This window comes from Falco punctatus (genome assembly GCF_963210335.1).
Source record: "Falco punctatus genome assembly, chromosome: 2".
Taxonomy (NCBI): Eukaryota; Metazoa; Chordata; class Aves; order Falconiformes; family Falconidae; genus Falco; species Falco punctatus.
Window position 1 is genome coordinate 81,145,641 of NC_137581.1, and position 9,329 is coordinate 81,154,969.

Sequence of the window (9,329 nt, forward strand, 5' to 3'; positions counted from 1 at the left end):
ATCCTCGGCAGTGACTCCAGGTCAGATGAGGAAGGGAGGTGCGCACTTGTGTCAGTCAAACCTCCCCCCACACCCCACCAGCTCCCTGCTCCCACACGGACAGGCACGCACCAGGCAGTCTCTTTCAAGCTGATTTAGGCCTTATTTTAGGGAGTTTAAATGCAAGGTGAAGTGCTCTTCTTTTCCCGATTATCCTGGGAGGAAAATACTGGCTTCGACTTCCATTGCTACGGCAGAGTTGGGCTGTTAAGGGGGAGTGCTGGTAGGTTGCATGGCAGGAACAAGGACTGCCGTCTGGGGGATGACTGGGGTGAGCTGGAAGGCTGTTAGCATAAGCCAAAGGAAAAAGAGGGAGGTACCCTTCAAAGTATCTTACTCCTTCCCAAAATATGTTCATACTTCATGAGTATGAGTACTGCTCGGGAAGGATTTCTAAGGCAGCATTAAATTCAGCTGCGTGAGCATCGGTAACACCAGCAAGGGCTCAAAAATCCTGCCAGCATGTTGGGTAAGTACTTTGGCAACCCACCCATGCCAGCTCTCTGCTGTTATGGCTCTCTGGTCTACTTGCATACGTCTGCTTGCCTACGTCTGCTTGCATAGTCAGTACACCATGGGCTGCTCTCTGGCCATCTTGCTAGTTTAACCTTCAGGACTGAGCAAAATTAAAGGATGTCTGAACCAATGAGAGATGCTTTTAGGCCATGTCCATGCTGAGGAATCAGCCTGACTTGTTGGACAGAGGCTGAATCCAGGCATTTCAGCAGTTAGTAGTGGGTACAGGTATAAAAATGCTAACCCCGTGTGGAGGTGGAGGCATTCTGGAGCACCCTATGACTGAGCAGCCTCAGAGCCTGCCCTGCCTCCGCACTAGGTCCACACAAGTGCAGCTATTCCTAGATGGTCCAAAGACAATTACTTATCTTTTCCTATACCTTGCTCTTTAAGAAGTATGTGTATCTGGCCCACCCTCACCTGAAGTCCTGGTCCCTGAGCTTTCTGTTGCTCCATCCATCCAGAACAGTACAACTTTGCTGACCCCGCAAACAGTCCCCTCAGCCACCACAACTGATATCCAATTCCTGCAACCAGACTTCATAGCCAGGGAGAGAGAACGCGGATCGTGGGACAGATGTGAAAAGCAGTCATTAGGGGACAGTGCACTACTGTTTTCCCTTCCTCTAGTGACTGCACATGCCTGATCCCCCCATGCAATTTCAAAGCTGTTCTCTTTGGCGACGGGGCTCAAGTCTGTTAAAAGATGCCACACCAAAAAACAATTTCCCAAAAGCTCCACCAAGCCTAGAGACAGTGGTAAGGATGTAATGCTTTGCAAAGAAAGGAACAGATGACCAAGTAACTGCTCCATAGATGTTCAGTACAGATAAGTTTCTCAAGAAAGCCACAGGATTAGCATGTAGAATAGGAAGATGGGGGTAATAAGCTCTTAAGCAGCTGAAGGACACTGTGAGAAAGGTTAGGTGATTTATGTGAGGAGAACTTGCTGAATTCTCAATCCTTCCCACATGCAGTTTCCTCATGTGAAGGATTTTGCTCTCTGCAGACAAGGAGAGCTCAATGAGTGCCAAGATGCATCATCTTGTCCTGTGTGGCTGTGAGGTCTGGGAGTAAAAAGGGGAAACAAGATTAATTTGGGGCCAGGTTCTCACCGAAACGCCATCATTATAAATAGTTGAGTCAAGAGGCCTATAGTTCCCTTTGAACGTATACACTAGAAGCTGCTGGAGCATGTCTGGTGTCATGCAGATGCTGTATGCAAGTCATACAGTCTGGGGGCTGTGGTGTGCCCAGTACCAATGCCAGAAAAGAATTCAAGAGCCAGAAGACTGTAGGTGGCACTGATATTTTGACTATTGATGAATCTGGCCCCATGGGGTTCAGTTTGGTCACAGCACGTAAGACAGATGCAGATGATCTGGGGAAGGTCCAGAGCACTGTAGCAATCACCACAGCTTCAAACAGTATCTGTGGGGGGAAGACTGGAAAACCTGTATTTGCTTACTGTAAAGAAAAGGAGATGGGAGACAACACTGAGAATATCTTTAAATATCTAAAGGATTACAACAAATGGCAGGAGAATACAACTGTGTTAGCCTGTGGTGAGCTGCAGAGGTAGGGAGAGGCTTAAGCTGGAATAGGGAAAATTCTTACTAGACACTAAGGGAAAAAACCTCAAGCTTTGTGACAGTATGATTATGAAGCCCTGTAATGGATTGCCTGGAGAAATTCTGGAGTCTCCAGCACTGGATGCCTTTAAGAACAGGAAAACAGCAGCCAGGAAGGACAAGGATGTAGCTGATGCTACCTCGGATAACCTCCTGAGTTCCTTCCAGGTAGTACGCAAGTACTACAGCGAAGAAGAGGAAAAAACTATTTTCCAAGTTTTCCCTCATTCATTCCCATTTCCGCCTGTATCACTTTTCATTCCAACTGCATTAAAATGAGCAAAATCATTCCTCTGTTAACATATGACTATATAGTAAAACCCATGAGTTAGGAAAGAGCAGGTCTTGTGAAAACAGAGGATATGAAAAATTGTACTTTTATTACAGTGACCAAATCCTCCTTTTTCATAGAGCAGGTCTGATTTTGTTCATTTGCTCTTACCAAGCAGAATTAATGGTTACTGTTTTCTATAAAATAGAGCTTCCATGACTGAAAAAAGTCATTTTACAGCACTCAGTGTTCAGCCTATAAAGTTTAAAAGCTGTATGAGGAGTTTTACATTTTTAAACATTTACTTTTTGGTGAACTGTAAAGATGAGTCTTAATGCCCAGATTTCTGAATCAAAAAAATGCTCAAATGTCTTTGTCAGCAGGGCAGTGAAACTAAAGCCAAAATACCACTAAACAAAAGATAAAATCTGGGATGAAATGCCCTAGCCTTTACTGGCATTTGTGAGAAGTGCTGCCTCCTCATATAGAGATATGAGCAAAAAGTGAGTCCTGCCACCATGTCTTACCGATGGGTATACCGAGTGAAACGGGCCTTAAATAGGCCAGTTTAAGTAGTGCAGTGCTGTGTGCACTGGGGCTTTTATCACATCCTTTTGATAAGAAGATCTTTATGACAGTAAGTGTAGATACTTACTGTTATACTGAAGGATGAGTTCCAGCTTTTGTCCTAAATTCTACCTCCTTATCCTCTCTGCTACATTTTTAGCAGCTCAAAGCTTTTGGAAGCAATTCTTTTTGTAATTACAATTGTCACATTTGCTGATATTACTTCTGTGGTAAAAAAAAATAAATCCATGTTAGATTGAATAACCTTTTTCTTTTTTAATCATTTGAATATCCATTAGGTGTAATTTGAAATGCAGCCCTAACCCTCAGAACTAACAGAGACACCCCAGAAGGATCTGAAAGAGACCTGTGAAACAAAATCAGGCCTCAGATGACAATTAGATCTGTAAGGGTCCACTACCCACATCACTTTTTATGGGCTTACAGTCCATGGTTGCAATAGAGGTCTCAGTGAGTAATCTAAAATTGGAAGAAAAAAAATCCAGGGTTCAGAATGTTAAAAGCATCAATGGCCTGGGAAGTGTTAATGTGACTGGATTTGAAATCTCACACTTTCTTGTCCCAAGAGGGACATGTGCATGTGGGCACTCTGGCGATGCTTAGGTTTGGTCCAAAGAAATGATGCCCCATGCTGATGGTGTTCATAGATCCTGCAGTCTCAGATACCTTCATGTCAGGGGACTAAGAGGACAAATTATTTGAAGCAAGATGATTAAACATAGCTTGAGGTCTTGGCGGGGGAATGTACACGTATTCAGATTTGGCTTTCCAGTTGTTGTTTTTCCTGCTATGAGTAGGTAGTATAGCGTATGCTCACCACCAGCAGCCCTAGCCTTCAAGCACTGTGACTGAAGAAAAGCCCTGTCAGTTCCTGCAGAGCTAGGCTTCCAGCAAAAAGCAGGCATCCCCCACATGGCAGAGGCATCCATTAGAGCCTCACAGCCTGCTGAACCAGGGCCCATTTAGAAAAAAATCGTTCTTAGCATGTGAAGTTTTCTGATATCATACAGAGCCTGAAATATAGTCCTAGCTTTCGACGCAACAGGATTTCAGGAGCCTGAAGGAAAATAAATTGCTAGATTGGTAGCAACCATGGTCTACATTGTAAGCAGTTATTGTAAGATTAGTGTCTTTTCTAGGAAGGAGGGGTAGGGATTGCAATATTTATCTAATATCTAACATACAAATGTGTATAAGCACCTATATTTCAGTATTACCTGTAAGTGGAAAGCAGTCTAACCAAATTCCTTTCCTCAGGGCACTGCTTGCCAAGTGTACTCCCTGTCCCATCATGTGTGCAAATCTTCATCATCAAACAAGAACTTTCTCTGGCTGGAAAGCAGTAACCAGTGTATGTCAGCAGTATTACTCCCCTGGCACTGCTCCTCCCTGCTAATTGTAGAGTAGAAAACATTCTTCTTCAGGCTTTTCCTCTAACTACCCCAGTGCGAAAGCCAGAAACCATGGACATTTGTGTGGAGGGAATTTGGCAGCTGAAATGCGTGGAAGCCTGGCTCTGGCATGAGCATTTCCAAGAGCAGCATCTGGACCCCTGGTTAACTTCCTGACTGATCTCTTGCCTCAGACAGGATGCCAACCATGGTAAGTGCACCAAGCATAAGGGGGAGGGCTGGGCAGAAGCTTGGACATTTCTGACAGTTTTAAAAATAGCAGAGCAAATCCAAAGCACATTGGCAGAAAGCACGTAACTTCAAAACTCAATTGGAACGTGCCTCCTCCTCCTGATTGTCTTGCAGATTATTCCACGGGTTGATTTTCTGCCTGCCCCAGCAGCAAAGCCACAGCTGCAACCTCACTTACACAAATGGGTGAGTTGGGAGCTCAAACAGCGAGTGCATTTCTGGTGCATCATGAAGCAACAGCTTCATGGCTCAATTTACGGGGGCATCTGTGTCAGAACTACTGTGATGCTTGCAAAGTCCATCAGCGTTTTGATTGTATGGGGCAAGACGGTTGTTTTGTATGTGGCATTTTCCTTATTTCCTCTTTCAGAAGAAACCTTATAGTGGCTTTCCAAAACAAAAGGAACAACGGTCCTGTTTAGGTTACCTCTCAGTTGTGTGTGCATGTGTGTGTGTGGGGTGCACATATATGTGTATAGGAGAGACTTTCCTGGTCCACAGGACTTTAGTCTGTGCTGACTCATGGGCTACAGGTGCCTGCAGAGTTATTAGGTTCTTCTTTCACCCAAAAAAATCCAGCTTCCTGACTTTTTGACTCATTCATTGGTAGGTGTTAGATTAAAACATAGTTTGATGTTGATACCTGTCCATTGACCTACGTAGGGATAACTCTGTGTAGGGACTAAAGCAGCTGGCAGTATGTTATTCCAGTACCCCGCTCCTACACAGGGCTTGTACATCCCAACCCATGCTCAGCTCTCACCACCACAGTGTCTTGAGCATTTAGGCATGAAAACGTGACAAGTCTTCTGTAACTTCTCTGGGACCAGAATCCATCGCTTTTCCTGCACACCAACAGCCTGTACATACACAGATGAAAACATGCAAGTGTTTGCAAACTGGATAATTATCATCCATCACACCCTTTCTACAAAAATCACCCACTTTGTTGATAAACCATTTCTCTTTTCATCATAGGCAAGACTAACGCTTTATGTATAATAAAGTATTTTGTAAGTGGGAAATAAATGGCATCAGATAAAAACTCTTGGTTGAACACCTGATTTCTCTTGTCCTTGTGCTGCTCTTTCCATTACTATTTTTCCCCTGTCATTATTGTCTAAAGGTGAGGAGAAGAACAGAAGAATAACAAAAACCAAAGGCTGTTACCCAAGATGTACATTGCATCCTGAGACTCATCAGCACAAGTACAAAGTTGATTTCCTGCCATGACAAGGTAGCAAGGAGGTGTGCCAGAGGAGGAAAATGATCTTTTTACAAAGAGAACCTCATCGCAGGCAATTTTGTTACCAGACACAAACACAGGGAGTTAAAAAAACTTCTAAAAAAATGATCAGGTGCAGGGTAGAAGGATGAAGTCAGGACTTAAAATCATTCTTCCAAAATGTGGCAAATAGATTCTGAATTCTGACCGTGTCTGGACTGCTGGCAGGTGACTCATTCATCTGCAGCATGGAGAGATGACTTTTTAACACTGTCCATCCATAGGACATACCACTGACAGGAAACGCTGGCATACTTCAGTCACTTGGCAATTCTCATCAGGCCATGAAGGTGTGTTAGTCACACTCTTATTGACAGTTTTTGATACTTGTGCTTTGCAGTAAGCAATGAAGCCTTTGCGTCTCAGAGACACACTCCCCCTTATAGATGTCGTGCAAAGAGTGAGACTGTAATATCTTAAATTTTGTTCCAGGTTTGTCTGATAAGTGGGCGGCAATAGTTAGAGGCCAATTTGTGCTTTTCCATCACACTGTCTAGACATATTTGCAAGCACTGCGTTGCCTTAAAGAGGAAAGGGTATATCATATATTACACAATAATGGGTTATTTTTACTTGTAATGCATCAAGAGGCTGTTTTCAATCAGAAACCATTTGATATGAGGGTATGTTCTGGACAATAAATGGAAAAAGTGGAGCATATCCTTTTTTTTTCTTTTTTCACACAGCAGACAATAGCCATACTTTCCATATAGACAGGAAATGGCTTAGGTTTATATATAGAAATACAGTATACTTTATATGCATACATAACGTATCGATTTGTTTAAAAACTATCACTGTATAATTGGTTGTAGCTGCAAAATAGATACACACCTATGTAAATGCTTTACTACAACGCAGAAAAGACAAATCTGGAAACTTTGAGATTCCTTCCCATCAGACTCTGAAGACATGACAGGCATGGTATGAGGGTCATGTGCCATTCAGCAGTCACCCAAAGCCACCAAATCTGGTCTGTTCGGTATCTCTGTATCATAATTTATGGTCCCCCTTTGCTCCCACAATATCTTCTCAAAGGTGTATCTTCTCACCTACTCTTCATCCTACCACTCCTAACGGGGTACCAGTTTATTGTTCTTACTGGCACTGCAACCAGCAGGGCTGGTCTGGGGCCCAGTTTCTGTTTAAGGTTGTGGAGGTCCCCAGTCCCATAACCCCCCAGCTACCTAGCACCTCTTGTAGCTTGGGCTGTCCACTGTCCTCTTCTGTCCTGGGATCTGGAGAAGGTGCCCTGCATTTCTTAGGAGTGGGGCACCCCCATAGCAGAGCGGTCTTCTGCATGGCCACATGCTGTCTAGGACCACCCTTTCCCCAGTGAAGTAATACATAAAATCACTTTCCTGGGAGGGCAACAGCTCCCAGGTGGCAGCTAGGGTGGTTTTTTTTGTTGGGTTCCCCCCCCTATTTTTCTGTCTCTGCACATGCAGTTTCCTGAGGACACGGACATTGGCATGGTGGTGAGCTGTTCCTGGCTTGCTGGAGTCCAGGCCACATAAGCAGTTAAAGAACCTCTGCTTCACCACTACAGTTTAACAGAGCTAAGTCACTTTTTGACTCTAGCTTCTTGCAGAAAACATTTGGATTGTTTTAAGATGATTTGCCACCAAGCTAAGACACTGGGAGTTAGGAAGGCTAGGAGTTACGTGTTTAAAACTATGTTCATTTCAAATTGGATGAATTTCTGCTCACCAGACTATGATCCACAGTCAGGCATTATGGTCAGATTCTTTAATACATTGGCAAAAGTGAATTTGATGGGGACAGTCACCAGCTGGACTGTGATCTGATAAGGCTGTCTCAGAGAAGACACAGAACAAATACATTTGTTTTTTTCAGGCACTGTAAAGAGATCTGTGTTTATTCCAAAGGGCTTTTTTTTTTTTTTTTTTCTGTGCTACCAACATGTAATCTTTCACTTGACTTAATATTTCAGATTTGTTTGTTTGCTTTTTTTTACATATACTAAACCCCTTAATAGGGTTCTTCAGCTTTGTATTTCATGTCATGCAGATAACAAACTTCTCCAGTGTTCCTCTTTAGATTTGTCAAGCCCCACATGACCTTTTTGCTCTTTCTAATACATTTTTTTCCCAGCTGTTTTTTAATGAAGAAAGGAAGAAGTACGTAAGAGTACTAGGCTACTTCCAATTGCAACCATTAATGGCCATGGTAGGCAAAGGTTCACAAATCCCGCTACAGATAAGAAAATAAATCTCTCTCAAATCTCTCTCTCTACCATGAAGCTGCGATGTAAGGACTGAAATACTCTCTAAGCCATAAAAGTTGAACTTGGAGTGAGGAGAACTCCAGCCGTCACCTGGCATATTTCATTTGTTACAGGCCATCTGTGTGCATCATCAGGGATCTCAGGAAAATATTACTCAGCTGTCTTTTATCTCTGTCTAGTCTAGCTGGAGCGTGGGTAGCAGAACACAAAGAAACGGGTTCCTAACTTCAGTCTGATGGTAAAAGATGCTGGTAACTAATAGAAGCAAATGTTTTGTATTGATCAATAATACAGAGCTATAACCCACTGAATCTGCTGCACATAGAGCATAGTTTAGAAAACAAATAATGAGATTCTTCCTTCCTAATAAGCTCTTTATTGCTTGTTGAAGTGGAATGTGAGAGTAGAAAGTAAAGCTCAGGTATCAAAAGAAGTGGTGATGACGGGTTGAGGGGGGTCACTTGTGAAAACAGTGGAAATCAAATCAATTAGGCCTGTCAGCTGGAAAACATCATGGGGAATTAACACTTGTTTGTCTGGATTCCTGCAGCCTGAAAAAAAGTACACAAAAAAATGTATTCAGGTAACAAAGAAAGTGCTCAATGAAAATTGTGGTTTAACTAAAAGAAAAAAAAGTGTTATGTAAGACTTACATCCACTGACAAATGAAATAAGTAACTAAGATAAAACGTTAAAAACAGCAGTACACTTTTAACCTTTAGAGGCAAATGCATCTGCGCAGCAACAACAGGCAGAGGTAAAGGTACCACCTCTGTAAACTTTAGGGCTCATAAAGAGTAGAACCTGGCAGGGTGCTGCTGAGAGTGGTGAGATTTTGCCTGGTTGCCGTGAAACTGAAATTACAGCTGGTGGCATAAATTGAAAAGGCATGCAAAAAATCCAAGGAATATTTGGATCATGGGGCTACAAAGGAGGGAAACCTTGAGGGCAGAGGCATTCAGGAGTCTGGATCTCAAACTCATTTCTGGTTTATTTTGTTTTCTCTCACTTCAAGTTTGAACTGTACTGAAAGACCCTTCCCTCTACTGCAAAAGAGCCTTTTTTTTTTTTTTTTTTTTTTTTCTTTTTTTTTCATATCGCACTCCAG

General features: G+C 42.8%; 1 long non-coding RNA gene across 1 annotated transcript in view; it reads left to right on the forward strand.

Annotated features, from left to right (window-relative positions):
* The window catches only part of LOC308059507, a 198,428-nt gene that overhangs the window by 109,015 nt on the left and 80,084 nt on the right, over window positions 1–9,329 (forward strand). The window lies entirely within an intron of this gene.